We start from the raw sequence: 18,970 nt of genomic DNA, 5'->3' as shown, positions 1-18,970 counted from the left end.
TACAGGATTCCAGTGGCTATGAAGGACAAAGTCAAAGTGGAAGGTCTAGGGGTGATAGCCCCGATTTCCGAGCCAACGGAATGGGTGTTCTCGATGGAAGTGGCAAAAAAGGATGCCAATGAAATCAGAATATGCATCAACCCCAGAGATCTGAAAATGGTGCTCAAAAGACTACACAATCCCATCCAAACTGTAGAGGAAGTCACAGCACAAATAGCTGGTGCAAGAGTGTTTTCCATGCTGGACACTAAGAACTCCTTTTGGCAGGTTAGCCTTTGACCACTTTTAGGTGGCTTTCAGCCATTACAGATTTCTAAGTATTTCCTTTGGTATAAACTTGGCCAGTGAAGTCTTCCAGTGCTCTATCTTTGTCGGTTACCCATGCACCACGATCATTGATGATATCCTGGTCAGTGGCAAGACGGTTATGGAGCACAATGCTAACTTAAAAAAGGTACTGGACAGAGTGAAGAAGGTGAATCTTAGAGTCAAATCCCAAGAAATGCAGGTTCTGTCTGGACCAGGTGGGGTACGTAGACAATGAAGGTCTCAAGGCCGATCCTTCCAAGACCAAGGCCATAAACGATATGCCGGTGCCCACTGATGTAGCAGTGTAACAGAGGTTCCTTGAAATGGCAAACTATCTTGGAAAATTTATTCCTAATGCCAGCGAGCTGACCGCACCACTCAGGCACCTCATGCACAAGGATGCAGAGTGGGCTTGGCAGGACCACCAGTAGAAAACATTTGACTCCCTCTAACAACATATGTCCAGCCCTCCGATTTTTGCTTATTATGATGTTAAACACCCAGTACTGCTAACATGTGATGCCTTCGCAGAATGGGTTTGGAGCAGCATGCCTCCAAGATGGAGGCGTATACATCCAGATCCTTAACAGACAATGAACAAGATACACCCAAATAGAGAAGGAGTTGCTGACTGTGGTGTTTGCATACTCCAAATTTAATGATTACATTCATGGTTGACCAATAACCATCGAAACTGATCATCTTCCCCTAGTCAAGATGAGACTCCTGCGCATGATGCTACAGAAATATAACTTGCAGCTAGTTTACAAGGCAGGCAAGGAAATGCACTTGGCTGACACCCTGTCAAGGTCCCCCAGTAAAAGACGTGATGGCTGTCTCCTACATCTCTCCATCTAGACTGGACAAACTCCGGACCCATACTGTTGAAGACGGCACTTTAGGCATCCTCCCCCTAAGTACTTAACATTAGGACTGGCTGGTTGGCAGCAATCCAACCATTTTTCCCATTCAGGAACAAACTGGCTATCTACAATGGCATTGTTATGAAAGGCCAGAGGCCAGTCATTTCTAAGCAACTACAAGCCAGGTACATCATAATTATCCACAGGGGCCACACAGTCATTGAAGCGACAAAGCGCAAGGCCAGAGATCAAAGAAAATAATCACCCACCATGTCCAGGGCTGTGCTGTGTGCAACAGTACCAAGCCCCATCAGGCCAAAAAGCCCCTGCAGCTCCAGCCTGTGCTGGATTTATCCTGGTCAACTGTTGCCATGGAGCTTTTTGAGTGGAACCAGCAGCACGAGCTGGTGTTAGCCAATTCCTACTGCGGGTGGTTGGAGATTAATCAACTCAAGGAGGCGACTGCAACTACAGTTATAACGAAGCTTAAGCGCCATTTCGCAGAGCACAGGACCCTGCACATTGTACTATCGGACAACGGCGCCCAATTTTCGAGCCAGAAATTCAGATACTTTTCTGCTGAGTGAGATTTCCAGCACATAACCAGCAGCCAGAGTATACCCAGTTCAACCGGACAAAACCGATGTGTTCCTGAACCTCCTCAACTTAGGAACTTACCCTGAGTCAATACACTGGGCTGATGTCATGGCAGACCCGCACGACCATCCCGGTCTCCAGAAAATTATTAAAGCCTGCACCCATAAGGTCGGAATCTGTCCAGGCGCAGCTCCTCAATAGGAGACCAGCACAAAAAAAGTATTACGATAGGTCCAGCGGTCTCTCTCTCCACTCCACCAGGGTCAGGTTGTACACTTGATATGACCACCCTGCATTGGCGAAAGCTTGCGAAGAGCCACTATCTATCTTGTCTCGTCCAAGGGGAAAGAGTACCAGAGTAACCAATGCCACATCCTTCCAGTACGTGGGCCACCCCTGCTACAATCCAACTCAACCTTTACACTGCCACCTGTTTACTTGGAGAGTTGCCCATGGAACAGAACACCTCAGAGACCACAAAAATCTGCTCTAACCGTTCCAGACATCCTGGAAAGGAACCCTTGGGGTGAAGAACAGTCTCCAGCTAAAGCTGTAGAAACTGAGGACACTTGTCCTGAGATTGAAGCAGAGGAGAGAACTCAGGATGTAGTACTGCAGCCCTCTACCTCATCCGATAGGCTGTTGAACGCAAGCTGCTCGTGTTTGCAGGCACAACCCCAAGTACATTGACGGACTTACCTCTGTGCCAAGTATGAAAGGACTTTGGTGTCTATGGTATACCATGTATGGGATGGGAGAGTAATCATTGCTACATGTTTTAAAACCTTTTACTGCTGTTTTACTGTGATGAAATTTTTATTGCTGTTCCAGGACACGCGAGGGTCAACTAACGAAAGGGGATGTAGACAGCTGCTACAATCGGCTGTTCTTGTCCATTAGAATCACGTTTGGGCCACCATACTTGGACCCATGCATTGCGCAGGCATGAGACCCGCTCTGACTTGTGTCAATTGAATCTAGTGCTGGCCGGGAGCAGGAGCTCCAGAATCTCCCACATTATATGGCATTTGTATTTATTTAATAAAGTTCTTGTTTGTTTTAAAACTACTGGCTTCAAGTCTCTTCATTGCAAAGCACAATTGCAAACACTGTTTAAAAGAAAAAGTTGTTCCATGCCTCTCCTTTGAACTCTTTCCCTGCCCCTCCTCTCCTTTCATACTCAATGTTCTGCCCAAGCATACCATATGCCTTCTTACCACCCTATCTACTTTCAGTGAGCTATTAGACTCCCGGATTTTTCTGCAGATCAATGCTTTTAAGAGACATGCCTGTAACTGTTCCCAGTGCATTTGACCAGAGAGTGGTAAACCTCTGGATTTTACTATCTCAGGCAGCTGGGGAGGCCAAGTCATAAGGCGTATTTAGGCCGAGATTTTTTTTTAATTTAATTTTTTATTTCTCACACTATAAACCACATTGATCAAGATACATACATTTTCCTTTTCAAATATATACAGTGTCATTTTCTCCCCCACTTCCCCTCCCACCCTCCCTACCACCCCTCCCATTCATTTAAAGTTCAGAATCTAAGATACATTAAACCCACCAAACAATGTTGTCACTCAATAAAAATAAACAAGAAATTCCACTGAGTCAGTTCTTTTCATTCTCTTCTCCTTCTGTCATTTTAGGTGGTAGATGTCCCCGGTAGGTTTTCTCTATTATGTTTCATGTATGGCTCCCATATTTGTTCAAATATTGTAATGTTATTTCTTAAATTATATGTTATTTTTTCTAATGGAATACATTTATTCATTTCTATATACCATTGTTGTATTCTCAAGTTATCTTCTAATTTCCAGGCTGACATAATACATTTTTTTGCTACAGCTAGGGCTATCCTAACAAATCTTTTTTGTGCACCATCCAAATCAAGTCCAAATTCTTTGTTTTTTATGTTACTTAGGAGGAAGATCTCTGGGTTTTTTGGTATATTGCTTTTTGTGATTTTATTTAATATCTGGTTTAGATCTTCCCAAAATTTTTTCACTTTCTCACATGTCCAAATTGCATGAATTGTTGTTCCCATTTCTTTTTTACAGCGAAAACATCTGTCAGATACTGTTGGGTCCCATTTATTTAACTTTTGAGGTGTAATATATAGCCTGTGTATCCAGTTATATTGTATCATACGTAACCTCGTATTTATTGTATTTCTCATAGTTCCTGAGCATAACTTCTCCCATGTTTCCTTCTTTATCTTTATGTTTACATCTTGTTCCCATTTTTGTTTAGTTTTACCATTTGTTTCCTCATTCTCCTTTTCTTGTAGTTTAATATACATGTTTGTTACAAATTTTTTGATTATCATTGTGTCTGTAATCACATATTCAAAATTACTTCCCTCTGGTAACCTCAGACTGCTTCCCAATTTGTCCTTCAAGTAGGATTTCAGTTGGTAGTATGCCAACACTGTATCGTGAGTTATATTATATTTATCCTTCATTTCTTCAAAGGATAATAATTTATTTCCCGAAAAGCAATTTTCTATTCTTTTGATCCCTTTTTTCTCCCATTCTCTAAAGGAAAGGTTATCTATTGTAAAAGGGATTAGCTGATTTTGCGTCAGTATTAGTTTTGGTAGTTGGTAATTTGTTTTATTCCTTTCTACATGAATCTTCTTCCAAATATTGAGCAGATGATGTAATACTGGAGAATTCCTGCATTGTACCAAATTTTCATCCCATTTATATAATATATGTTCGGGTATCTTCTCCCCTATTTTATCTAGTTCTAATCTAGTCCAATCTGGCTTTTCCCTTGTTTGATAAAAATCTGATAGGTATCTTAATTGTGCGGCTCTATAATAATTTTTAAAGTTTGGCAGTTGTAAGCCTCCTTGTTTATACCATTCTATTAATTTATCTAGTGCTATCCTCGGTTTCCCCCCTTTCCATAAAAATTTCCTTCTTATTTTCTTTAACTCCTTGAAGAATTCCTCTGTCAAGTGTATTGGCAATGCCTGAAATAGGTATTGTATCCTTGGGAAAATGTTCATTTTAAATCAGTTTATCCTTCCTATTAGTGTTAGTGGTAAGTCTTTCCAATGTTCTAAGTCGTCCTGTAATTTTTTTCATTAGTGGATAATAATTGAGTTTATATAGATGGCCGAGGTTTTTATTTATTTGTATCCCTAGGTATCGCATTGCTTGCATTTGCCATCTGAATGGTGATTCTTTCTTAAATTTTGAGAAATCCGCATTATTCATTGGCATTGCTTCACTTTTATTTGCGTTAATCTTGTATCCCGACACTTCTCCATATTCCTTCAATTTCTTATACAATTCTTTTATTGATATTTCTGATTCTGTTAAGTATACTATAACGTCATTTGCAAATAAACTGATTTTATATTCCTTGTCTTTTATTTTTATCCCTTTTATTTTATTTTCTGTTCTTATCAGTTCTGCTAGTGGTTCTATGGCTAACGCGAACAATAAGGGCGATAGTGGGCATCCCTGCCTTGTTGATCTGCTTAAGTTCAATTGATTTGATATATATCCATTTACTGTCACTTTCGCCAATGGCCCCTTATATAATGCTTTAATCCAATTAATATATTTCTCTGGTAAGCTGAATTTTTGTAGTACTTTGAATAAATAATTCCATTCTACTCTGTCAAAGGCCTTCTCTGCGTCTAAAGCAACCGCTACTGTTTGAGCTTTATTTCCTTCTACTGCAAGAATTAAGTTAATAAATTTACAAGTATTGTCTGTTGTTCGTCTTTTTTTAATAAATCCAGTTTGGTCTAGATTTACTATTTTTGGTACATAATCGGCTAATCTGTTTGCTATTATCTTATAATCTGTGTTAAGTAGAGATATTGCTCTATATGATGCTGGTGCGAGTGGATTTTTCCCTGTCTTTGGTATTACTGTAATTATTGCTGTTTTGCGTGAATCTGGTAAGCTTTGTGTTTTATCAATCTGGTTGATTACTTCCAGGAGGGGAGGAATTAATAAATCTTTAAATGTTTTATAGAATTCTATTGGGAATCCATCTTCTCCTGGTGTTTTATTATTCAGTAGTTTTTTTATTATCTCTTGTATTTCTACTATTTCAAATGGTTCTGTTAATTTATTTTGTTCCTCTCTTTGTAATTTCGGTAGTTCAATTTTAGTTTAAAATTCATCTATTTTGTCTTTCCCTTCGTTTCCAGTTTGGTATAATTGTTCGTAGAATTGTCTGAAGTTTTCATTAATCTCCGTTGGATTATATGTGATTTGTTTGTCTTTTTTCTTTGATGCCAATACCATTCTCTTAGTTTGTTCTGTCTTAAGCTGCCATGCTAGAATTTTGTGCGTTTTTTCTCCTAGTTCATAATATTTCTGTTTTGTCTTCATTATGTTCTTCTCCACCTTATATGTTTGTAGTGTTTCATATTTTATTTTTTTATCTGCCAATTCTCTTCCTTTAGTTGTGTCTTCCTGCATTGCTAATTCTTTTTCTATATTTGCTATTTCCCTTTCCAACTGCTCTGTTTCCTGATTGTAGTCCTTCTTCATCTTAGTTACATAACTTATTATTTGCCCTCTGATGAACGCTTTCATTGCGTCCCATAGTATAAACTTATCTTTCACTGATTCCGTATTTGTCTCAAAGAACATTTTAATTTGTCGTTCAATGAATTCTCTAAAATCCTGCCTTTTAAGTAGCATGGAGTTTAATCTCCATCTATACATTCTTGGAGGGATGTCCTCTAACTCTATTGTCAATATCAGGGGTGAGTGGTCCGATAATATTCTAGCTTTATATTCTGTTTTCCTAACTCTGTCTTGCATGTGAGCTGATAATAGGAATAGGTCTATTCTTGAGTATGTTTTATGTCTACCCGAATAATATGAATATTCCTTTTCCTTTGGGTGTTGTTTCCTCCATATATCCAAAAGTTGCATTTCTTGCATCAATTTAATTATAAATTTGGTTACTTTGTTCTTTCTGTTAATTTTTTTCCCAGTTTTATCCATGTTTGAATCCAAAGTAAGGTTGAAATCCCCTCCTATTATTATGTTCCCTTGTGTGTCTACTATCTTCAAAAAAATATCTTGTATAAATTTTTGATCTTCTTCGTTAGGTGAATATATACATTGAGTAAATTCCAAAACTCCGAATATATCTGACATTTTATCATTACATATCTCCCTGCTGGATCTATTATTTCCTCTTCTATTTTAATTGGTACATTTTTACTGATTAATATAGCTACTCCTCTAGCTTTTGAATTATATGACGCTGCTGTTACATGTCCTATCCAATCTCTCTTTAATTTCTTGTGCTCCACTTCAGTTAAGTGTGTTTCTTGCACGAATGCTATATCAATTTTTTCTTTTTTCAGTAAATTTAGCAGTTTCTTCCTTTTGATTTGGTTATGTATTCCATTAATATTTAAAGTCATATAGTTCAACATAGCCATTTCATACTTTGTTTATCTTTCCTTTCCATTTCCTCATCATCACCTTTCCTTCTTATCCATTTCTACTTTTTTTTTGAACACTTTATAAGACAACATTTCTAAAACATCAAACATTTCCCTTATTCTCCTATCTAAAATTTCTTTAACCCCACTATCCCCTTCCCTTCCTGAGTTGCCCTTTATCCCTTGTCGGGCAACCACATCTCCCCTCTCCATTTGGATTTGCGAATTCACTCGCAAGCGTCAACTGATTTCGCAATGACCATATCTCCTCCCCACCCAGCCCCCCCAGAAAAGATTTCAATTTTCATATACAACAAAGGTCACTCTCTTAATTCCCTCCTTACTTCCTCTCTTCCCTTTCTTTCCCTTATTAATTCTTATCTATACTCCATATATTTTCTTTTAAATACACATACACACATGTTTGTGGTCATTTTTGCTCTCGTTACATGTCTTCATCTCTCTGTCTGTTTTGTAGTTGTTCTGCAAATTTTCGTACTTCTTCCGGATCCGAGAATAGTCTGCTTTGCTGCCCTGGAATAACTATTTTAAGTACCACTGGGTACTATAGCATAAATTTATATCCTTTTTTCCATAGGATCACTTTTGCTGTATTAAACTCCTTCCTCTTCTTCAGGAGTTCAAAACTTATATCTGGATAGAAAAAAAATTTTTGACCTTTGTATTCCAGTGGCTTTTTGTCTTCTCTTATTTTCTTCATTGGTTTCTCCAATATATTTTCTCTTGTTGTATATCTTAGGAACTTTACCAAAATGGATCTTGGTTTTTGTTGTGGTTGTGGTTTAGGGGCTAATGTTCTGTGTGCCCTTTCTATTTCCATTTCTTCCTGTAATTCTGGTCTTCCTAGGACCCTGGGGATCCAATCTTTTATAAATTCTCTCATATTCTTGCCTTCTTCATCTTCCTTAAGGCCCACTATCTTTATATTATTTCTTCTATTATAATTTTCCATTATATCTATCTTCTGAGCTAACAGCTCTTGTATCTCTTTAACTTTTTTATTAGATTCTTCTAATTTCTTTTTTAAGTCATTTACTTCCATTTCTATGGCTGTTTCTCGTTCTTCCACCTTGTCCACTCTTTTTTCTATATCTGACATGACCATCTCTAATCTATTCATTTTTTCTTCTGTACTTTTTATTCTCCTTTTTATTTCACTAAATTCTTGTGATTGCCATTCTTTTATTGATTCCATATATTCTTTAAAAAAAATATCCATTGCCTTGCCCTTCCCTTCATCTTCCATTTCTCTGTGTTCTTCTTCTTCTTCTTCTTCTTCTGGGTTGGTCATCTGTTGTTTCCTTGATTTCTTTTTACTCTCTTTCTTGTTCTCGTTGTTTTCTATGTTCTCTTCTTGTTGTTGTGCTGCGGCTGTCATTCTCAGCTGTGGAGATCGACTCCTCAGCTGGTCCCCCCTCCCGTCAGTGTTTTTTTTTTGTCTTGCGTGGTTGCGCACTTTTGCTTGGCTCCACAAGCCATTTTTGTAGTCCCGAGCTCGGGACTTCGACTGACCTGAGGGAGCGGGCTTCTCTCTCCACAGTGGGCCTCCTCGGACAGGTAAGGCCTTCACCTTCTTCTTCCGATGTCTTTTCTTCTTCTCTTCTTCCTGTTGCTTTCGACTTTTCTTTCTTCATTGCCATTTTCTTCCCACCTTTACTTTCACTTTATTTTAATTTTCGTGTTTGTGCCTTTGTGTTTTCTCTGTTTTTTTAAACATTTCCAGAGAGGGCTGGAGTTCCCCGACCGGCCACTACTCCATCACATGACTCCCTGTAGGCCGAGATTGATAGGCATCTGAATAGTCAGGGTATTAAAGGTTACAAGGAGAAGACAGGGGAGTGGGGCTGAATGGGAGAATGGATCAGTTCATGCCAGAGTGGATGAGCCGAATGGCTGCATTCCGCTCCTATATCTTGCGGGTCTCCCAAAATACAACCTCTCAAAATTAGAAATAGAACACCACAGGACATGATCTGGCCTTTGGGCCCACATGTCTGTGTTGAATACAGTAAAACTCCTGTTATTCAGAATTCAAACAACCTGCAAAAATTTGGAGGAAAATAAATTTTTTAAAATTGCAGAAAAATGCATAAAAGTACAAGTAAAAAAAAACTTAATTATAAAATTGTAAATTGCTCTCTGAAATAACACATAAATCTTTGGTGAAGATGGGAGCAAATATTCAGGCAGCGGAGTGCCCTGCTCATCTTTTGCTCATAGCAGCTGTTTGAATAAAGTTGTATGGAGCGCCAATGGTGTCACCCGGGATGAAGAGCTGATTGATGCCACTCGTTGCTGGGGTGACTCTCTTAAAGTGTCTCCTTATCCCTGCTTAGTAAGAGTTACCTGGTCAGAGACTTCATTTGTAAACTTGGAGGAGGGAGGATTAATTATCTATGATATTGTTTGTCTTTCGGGAGGCTCTGTGGAGTGTAGGAATCTGCATATGCAGTGACGGTTAAATGTTTTCAAAGAATGTGACTGGGGAAAAAAGTAAAATGCTTTAAGGTTTATGTATTCAAGCAAGTGTAAATACAAGAAAGCATTTTGGTCATTTAAACTGTTTATTCTTACTGCAGGTATATTAGTTAGGCATTGTAAGAATAAGTCTCAAGCGAACAGAAAATACTTATCTGGCATCAACAATCCCAATAGTTTCACTGTATAATCTCAAAATAAAGCTAAAACTCTGCCTCTTGCACCTGATAGCTATCCATCAATCTCCTTCATATTCCTCTTAAATGTGACTGTTGTATCTGCTTGTACTAATAATTCCTAATAATTCATTCCAGACACCTACCATTCTGTGTAAAAATATTTGCCCCGCACATCACTTTTAAACTTGCTCCCCCTCGCCTTGCCCTGGGGATCAGATTCTGAATGTTCTCCATATGATGGATTGGGGAGCATGCCTTATCAGGAAAGGATGAGTGAACTTGGTCCTTTCTCTTTGGAGTGATGGAGGATGAGAGGTGACCTGATAGAGGTGTGAAACATTGATCATGTGGATGGCCAGAAGTTTTTTCGCAGGGTTAAAATGGCTAACACGAAGGGGTATAGATTTAAGGTGCTTGGGAGTATATATGGGGGGGATATAAGAAGAAATTTTTTACACAGAGTACTGGGTGCATGAAACACACTGATGGTGGAGGGAGATATAATTGGATCTTTTAAGAGACAATTAGAAACTGAGCAAAAATGGAAGGTTATGCAGTAGGGAAATTCTAGAAGTGTTTTGTTCTGTGCTGTAGATTTCAATGTTCTGTAGTTTTATACACCACTATCAGGTCTCCCCTCTGTCTCCTTTTGTCCAAGGTTTGTCCTATATTTCATCCCCATCTATCATCCCCACTGAACCAGGCAATATTCTGGTAATTATATTCTGTGCCAAAGCATCACACCCTCACTGTAATGGGAGGACCAGAATTGCACACAGTATTCCAAGTGCAATGTGATGTCCTTACTTTTATAACCTGCCTAATGAAGCCAGCATACTACATGTGTTCTTTGCTATTCCCATCTACTTGCATGACCATTTTAATGGGCTATGAACCTGGCCTTCTAGATCTATTATGTATTCCCCTTACATTTGTCCTCCCAAAATGCAACACTTCACAATTGTCCAGATTAAATTCCACCTGCCATTTCTGAGTCTATTGTCTGTAACTGATCCATATCCTATTATTTTTTTAAGTAGCCTTCTACATTGTCCACAAGTCCACTAAATCTTAGTGTTGTACACACACACGCACACACACACACACACACACACACACACACACACACACACACACACACACACACAGATATATATATATATATATATATATATATATGTATGTATGTATTGAGAGGTCCCAACACTGATCCCTGTAGAATTCCATGGTCATGGACCTCCAGCTAGAATACCAACCTTTCACTACAAACTTCATTCCCCTCTGGCCAGTCATTTCTGAATCCAAACTATCAATTTACCATGTATCCAAATATCTAGCCTTCTGGACCAGCCTAACATGAGGGAAACAGGTGAGGCAACTAGTGAAGAGGAAGAAGGAAGCATACATTAGATATAGGAAGCAGGAAACAGGAAGGGCTCATGAGAAATGTATGGTGGCAGGAAGGAGCTTAAAGAAAGGACTATAGGAGAGAGCTAAATGAGAAGGCATTGGCATGTAGGATTAACAAGAACCCCAATGTGTTCTATATGAAGAGCAGAAGTATGATGGAGGTCTTTAAGATGATGAGAAGCATTGATCGTGTAGACAGTCAGAGGCATTTTCCCAGGGCTGAAATGGTTGCCATGAGAACATGGGTTTAAAGTGCTGGGAAGTAGGTACAGAGGAGATGTCAGGGGTAAGTATTTTACACAGACAGTGGTGGGTGCATGGAATGGGCTGCCGGCAACGATAGTGGAGGAGGTTATGTTAGGATCCTTTAAGAGACTTTTGGATAGGTACATGGAGGTTAGAAAAATAGAGAGCTATGAAAAAGCTGAGTTTTTTCTAAGTTAGGGGCATGTTTATCACAAATTTGTAGGCCGAAGGGCTGTACTGTGCTGTAACTTTTCTATGTTTTTTCTATGATGAGAATGGAGGTGGGACACTAAAGGATAAAGGAGGCAACATGTGCCTGGAGGTGGAAGAGGTTGGGGAGATCCTAAATGAATACTTTGCTTCAGTATTCACAAGAGAAAAGGAGCTTGTTCAGGGTGAGGTCAAAATAGAATAGACCCATGTGCTGGATAATGTGGAGATTAAGGAACAGGGAGTATTGGAACTTCTTTAAAATATCAAGATTGATAAGTCCCTGGGGCTGGACACAATATACCCCAGGTTGCTGTGAGAAGTGAGAGAAGAGATAGCTGGGGCAGTAGCTATGATCTTTGATCCTCTTTGGCTGTTCGGGAGGTGCTGGAGGATTGGAGAATAGCAAATGTCCCCTTGTTTTGTGCAGGCTGCACCAAAGGAAAACACAGGCACAATACTGTTTGGAGCAACACAGCTTTATTCTACTCACGTAAAGATCTAGTTGGCTGCTAGCTGCTTGCAGGAGTGATCCCGGGGGGGGGGGGGAGAGAGAGAGAGAGCACATGGTCGGGACCTCGGCTTTATACCATGGACCCTCTGGGCCCACCTTTATACCATGGTTGGATGTCATTAGGCCGGGTGCCGTGTCTCTAGGCCACCTGTTGATCGAGTGATGTACTGCAGCGTATCATCACGTTTAAAAAAAGTAATAGGGAGAATCCTGGGAATTGTAGACAAGTGAATCTTACATCAGTGATGCATAAAGTATTGGAGGGGATTCTTAAGGATCAGATCTATGAGCATTTAGAGAAATACAGTCTACTCAAGAATAGCCAGTATGGCTTTGTGAAGGGAAGACCATGCCTCATGCGCTTAATTGGATTTTTTTGAGGAGGTAACAAAAGAAATTGATGAGGGTAGAGCAGTAGAATGATCTACATAGACTTAAGCAAGCCATTTAATAAGGTCCCCATCGAGAGACTCATCCAGAAAGTCATGAGGCATGGGATCAATGGGATCTTGGCTACATGGATAAAAAATGGGCTTGCAGGAAGAAAGCAGAGAGTAGTAGTGGAAGGAAAATATTCTCCCTGGAGGTCAGTGACTAGTGGAATGCCACAAGTATCTGTTGTGGGACCGTTGCTCTTTGTGATTTTTAAAAAATATAAATGACCTGATGAAGAGATGGAAGGATGGGTCAGTAAGTTTGTGGATGATATGAAGGTTGGGGGAGTTATGAATGAAGCTGAAGGTTGTCGAAGGTTACAAGAGGGTAGAAAAGTGGCTGATGGATTTCAATCAGGATAAATGTGAGGTGATGCATTTTGGAAGGACAAACAAGAAGGCTGAGTACAGGGTTAATGGTCAGTTACTTTAGAGTGTGGATGAACAGTGGGATCTTGGGGTCCAAATCCATACATCCCTCAAGGTTGCCACAAAGGTTGATAGGATAGTTAAGAAGGCCTTTGTGTTGCTGGGCTTCATTAATGGGGGAATTGAGCTCAAGAGTAGAGGTAATGTTGCAACACTACAAATCTCTGGTATTGTGTTCAGTTCTGGTCACCTCATTATGGAAGCTATAGAGAGGATGTAGAGGAGATTTACCAGGATGTTGCCTGGGTTGGAAAATTAGCCGAATGAGGCAAGGTTAGGAGAACTGTGACTTTTCTTATTGAGTGTAGAAGGATGAGAGGAGACGAGGTAAAGATCTACAAGATTATGAGAGGTATAGATAGGTGGACAGCCAGTACTTGTTTCCCAAGGCAGGATCACCAAAGACCGGAGGACATATGTACAAAGTTAAGGAAGGGAAGCTTACAGGTAGAATCATGGGTAAGTTTTTTGTGCAAAGACTTGTGTGTGCCAGGGATGGTGGTGGTGGAGGTTGAAACATTAGGGGCATTTAAGAGACTCTTAGGCACATGGCTGAAAGAAAAATAAAGGGTTATGGGGTAGAGTGCGTTTAGTACTTTTTTTTGAGGAATATATGGGTCGGCACAACATCAAAGGCTGATGGGTCTGTAATGTTATTTGTTTTATATTCTAAATGCAACATTCACCTTCTTAGCATTGTCAACTTTATTTGTCACCTCCTCAAAAAACTGCAATCAGATTTCTAGGACACAAAACCACACTGATGTCCTTAATCTGATCACGTTCTTCCAAATCTGCATTAATCCTATCCCAAAATATCCTTTCCAAAAGTTTCCCTGTCACTGACGTGAGGCTCACTGGCTTAGAATTGCCTAATTTATCCCTTCTTCCCTCTTGAACAATAATACATTAACTACTATCCAGTCCTCTGTTACCTCTCCTGTTGCTAATGAGGATATAAGTATCTTTGTCAAGGTCCCAGCAATCTCCTTCCATGCCTTTTTCAGAAACCTGTGATATTAATGCTCTTCAAAAGACCCAGCACAATTTCTATTATGATCTCAAAATGCCTGTAACATTTGAATTATTCCTATGATGTTCCCTATCACTATCCAAGTCCTTCTCCCTGGTGAATACCATTGCAAGGTATTCATTTATTACTTCACCCTTTTCCTCTGGATCCAAACATAAATTTCCTCTTTTGTCTGTGAGTGGTCCTGTTTCTTCCTTCATCATCCTCTTGTTTTTAATGCAAATTTAAAATGCCTTAGGATTCTCTTTAATCCTGCTTGCAGAGGATATATCATAGCCCCTTTTGACTAGATTTATGACCTCTTGTCATCCAACTGGCATGATTCAGTGAGGAGGAAGGACAGGGATACCTCTTATCTTGCTATCTAAATCCTTCTTGCTTACTGGAATTTGCTGGTCCTGGACTCTCATTAGCTGTTCCTTAAACAATACCAAAATGTCAGTTGTAGGCTTTCCTAATAACAGTTGCACTCAACTAACTTCTCCTAGTTCCTGCCTAATATGTTATAATTTGCTCTCCTGCAATTTAGTTTTAATCTCATTAGTTCCATGCTTCTCCTTATTCATAAATTAAAGAATTGTGATTACTGTTCCCAAAATTCTCTAACACTGAAACTCTGATTACCTGGCCAAGCTCATTTCCCAAAATAAGGTCTACTTTGCCCAGATTAATGCATATGATAAACAGTTGGAGAGTCGACACTGATCCCTGCGACACACAACTGGTTACAGGTCTCCATTGTGAAAAACATTCCTCATTTATCATCCTTTGCCTCCTTTCACCAAACCAATTTTGCATTCAATTGACTAACTCAACTTGGATCCCAAACAATCTGAACTGCTCCAATAGCCTATTATGTGGAACCTGGTCAAAGGTTCCTTTTATTGTCATCTAATAATTCACTAAAGATGTAATATATATGATATACTTCAACTTTTGTGTGCCAAAAGGCAAATAAAAAGTCTCCATGAGCATTGCCTGGCACCTCTAACGATAGGAGAAAGCGAAGCAAAAGAGTGTCCATTCAGAGTCACCAAGTGTCCGTGGATTCACCTCCAGCGCCCCTGCACCCTTTGCATCTGCACAGACTCCAGTTCAAACCACTAGCAATTTGAGCTCCAGATCTAAACCTCCAATATGTTTAGGAATCTTCGTGCCAAAACCCCTTTAGGAGCCCTTCTTGCTCTCACCACCCTCTCGAATCCCAGTACCCATGAATCAGACTCCAGTAGCCTGCATTCTGTGTGAGTCCTTCAGCCACTGCAGTGGTTACCTTTATTGTAGGTTTCTCTCCTATGCCAAAGGTCTTGCTGAAGTCTGTATGGACAATGTGTACTGCTCTGACTTCATCAATCCCTGTTTTGTTATTTCTTCAAAAAATTCAATCAAATTTATAAGACGTTAGATCGTATAAATAAAGCCATGGTCACTACCCCTAATCAGTCCTGGTCTTTAGAAGTGCAGAAAATCCTGTCTCTCAGAATCCACCACTGATGTTAGGTTCACTGGCCTGTTGTTCCCTGGAAGGGAACCTCTTTAAATTTTCCTCTACCTCACCTTAAATGCATGACTTGCTAGTTTGTTAGATTTTTACCATATCATTGCCTCTCATAATTTTATAAATTTCTAACAGGTCATCCTTCAGCCTCCGATGTTTCAGAGAAAACACGTCTGTCACAATAATGGCACAATATTAGCCACCCTACAGTCTTCCGGTATATCTCCCATTGTTAAGGAAGATACAAAAATCTTTGCCTGAGCAATATTTTACCTTTCTGCTCACATTATTGACATCACATGGTATGACATGACACACTGAAAGTAGAGGGGAACCAATATACTCACAAGGAGTTTTGTGGGAAGATTAAAACATGAGCAGCAAAGGGGCTAGAACCAGAGCAATAGGACATCAAGTGGAAGAGTTGAAGAGATGGCAGGTGTTATGGCCAGTAACCTGTAAGAAAGGACAGGAGGTGGCAGATGAAAGAACACAGTGAGACTGATAGGCTAAAATGTGTTTGTTTTAATGCAAAGTGTTGTGGATAAGGCAGAGGAAGTTGGAATAATGGTGTTCTAGCCATTACAAAGACTTAGCTATAAGTGGGACAGGGCTGGCAGCTCAATATTCATGAGTTTTGATGCTTTAGATAGAAGAGAGAGGGAATTAAAAGAAGTGGAAGGGTTGTATTACTATCAGTGTTTTGGCTGCACTTATAGAGAATGTAATGGGGTGCTCCATTGAAGCAGTATGGGTGGAGATTAAAAAAAAGGGTATTCACTCTGGTGAGGTTATATTTTAAGCCTTCTAATAGTCACTGAGAGAAAAGGACAGATATATAGACAGATGAGGGAAAGGTGTAAAGATAGTTATGAATAAGGATAATCCTCAAACTTGTGGGAAAATACTAAACTGCAAAAGGGCAAATTATGACCTTATTAGGCAGGATCTTGGGGGAGTTCATTGGATGCAGCTGCTGTCGCACAAGTCTGCAACTGACATTTGGGAAGTTTTTAAGGATCAGTGCATGAGAATCCCGATGGAATGCTTCAGTAATGAGGAAGGACAAGAATGGCTAGGTAAGAGCATGTTTGATTACAAGAGGTCATGATTCTCAACAAAAAAGAAAAAGAGAACATGTATAAGGTTTAGAAAGCTAGAATTGGACTGAGCCCTGGAAGAATCTAAGGATTGCATGAAAAATTTCAAATAGGGCATTGGAAACGTTAAAAGGAGACACAAAAAGTTTATACCTGTATTAAAAAAGTGTGACTAGGAAAAGGATAGGTGTGCTCAAGGGCAATGGGGAGGGGGAATTTATGCTTGATGTTAGAGGAAGAGATTCTATATGAGTATTTTGCATTGATATTCACCAAAGACATGGAAGACAGCGATAGGGAGCATAGTGTGGGAAATGCTAATGTTTTGGAATGTTTTGAGATCAAGAAGACGTATCCCAGGATATTGAAAGAGGAAGAGATTGCTGGGGCCATGATGAAGATCTTTCTAACCTCACTAGCAACAGGAGAGTAGCCTTTGTTCAAGAAAAGAAATAGTGGTTATTCGTGAAATTGGAGGCCGGTGAGCCTCATATCAGTAATAGGAAAATTATTGGAGAGGATACTTAGAGATAGGATTTATGCACATTTGGAAGGGGGTAGTCAGCATGGCTTTGTCCAGGACAGATCTTGTCTTTCAAGTGTTTTTTTTAAGGTGACAGGTGGATGACAAGGGTAGGACAATGGATATTGTCTACATAGATTTTGATAGATTCTCATAGACTGATCCAGAAGATACGGATCCATGGAGAATTGGTGGTCTGGATTCAGAATGGGCTGGCCCATTCAATAACAAAGATAGTGGTTATTCTGGCTGGAGATCCATAACCAGTGTGTTCCACAAGGAATGGTGTTGGTGAAAAGATAGGTGGATGGCTAAGTAAATTTTCAGATGACACTGAAATTGGTGGAGCTCTGTATTGTGCAGAAGACTATCAAGGAACAAAAGTAAAACACATAAGTCTGTAGACATTGTGGTTGAAGTAAATCCACAATGCTGGAAAAACTCAGCAGGTCAAACAGTGTACTTTATATAGCCAAAAATAAAGATATATAATCAATCCCTTTCCTCCCCTTGAGCCCTTGAAGGGGTCAAGCATCCCTTCCCATTCCCCTTGTCTTCTTTCCCTCAGCTCTCCAACCCTTTCCCTCTCTATTGACAGAGCCATCCCTCCTCCTCTTGCTTGCTACTGCAACATCCCTCCCTTATCCACCTGTTACCTCCTGCCTTTGGGACTGTGCTCCTTGTGGCACTATCACCACCCGCAGACACGAAGCAAGTAGTCAAAGACTTTATTAACCAGAAAACATTGGCATGCCTCTTACATGCTGCTGGCTCATGTCCAAGGCTGGTATGGAGGGAGGAAACTTGGGCAGCATTTATTTGGGATTTTAAAGGGAGGAGCTACAGGGATGGAAGGCAGACCAGCCTGCCCAGTCCAGCGAGGTCATGCCTGCAATACAGTGTTCCACCACATTCATCCCTTTTTTTAGATGAAACTTGGCGGGGTGAAGCGGGGAAATGTCCATCAGCACTGATCGTGTAGTCCATAACAGTTCAAAAATTCAGCCAATCTGGTGGTTTTATCTGGTGTTGCGTACGCCGCAGCACCGGCTGTGTCATCAGTTCCTGCGGAACGGTAGCTTGTTTGGCAGGCTGAGTGCTGGAGGGCTGAACTGTGTCTGTGTCACAAGGGGGTTGGGAAACTTGATTTGTAAGGTAGCCTGAGAGGCTGTGGTAGTAAATTCACTTTATTGCTTTTCGGGGTGATCCCTGGGAATGACTGATCGCTGACAAGAGCTACTGGGTGCATCTCCCGTGCCGAAGCTCCTGCTCAAGTCAGATCCTGGATGGACACTGTGTCATCCCGTCTGACTGGGTACCATACCAAGTCATTTCTGTAGGTTAACATGCAGGAGATGCACTTTCTTGACCAGTGGGTCCTAGCATGCTTACAGAGAAGCACCGGCCCTGGGGTCATCAGCCAGACTGGCAGCATGGTTTCCAACGCCAACCTCAGAGGAAAGAACAATTTTTCATGTGGGGTGGCTTTAGACTCAGTGCAGTCGGAACCTGGTGGCAGGCAGCGCTTCTGAAGGACCTCTTGCCACTGGGATTTGGGCATCCCTTTCAAGTTTTTTTTATTTATAACTTTTTATTTTTCACACTGTGAACCATATCAACCAAAATATGTACAAACGTTTCACATTAAATTTACACAGTGGCATTTTCTCCCTTTTTTCCCCCTTTCCC

General features: G+C 40.2%; 1 protein-coding gene across 7 annotated transcripts in view; it reads left to right on the top strand.

Annotated features, from left to right (window-relative positions):
* Positions 1-18,970, top strand: part of gjc2 (gap junction protein gamma 2) — a 222,860-nt gene that overhangs the window by 51,388 nt on the left and 152,502 nt on the right. The window contains exon 3 of one of the 7 annotated variants that reach the window (XR_011350266.1): positions 2,601-2,834. The exons of the other annotated variants lie outside the window; for them this stretch is intronic. The gene's annotated coding sequence lies outside the window, so the exon portion shown is untranslated. Of the gene's footprint in view, positions 1-2,600; positions 2,835-18,970 lie in introns of those variants that run through there. 7 annotated transcript variants of the gene reach the window in all.

The sequence above is a fragment of the Narcine bancroftii genome, chromosome 1, assembly GCF_036971445.1.
Source record: "Narcine bancroftii isolate sNarBan1 chromosome 1, sNarBan1.hap1, whole genome shotgun sequence".
Classification (NCBI taxonomy): domain Eukaryota; kingdom Metazoa; phylum Chordata; class Chondrichthyes; order Torpediniformes; family Narcinidae; genus Narcine; species Narcine bancroftii.
This window is presented reverse-complemented; position numbering and strand designations above follow the sequence as displayed.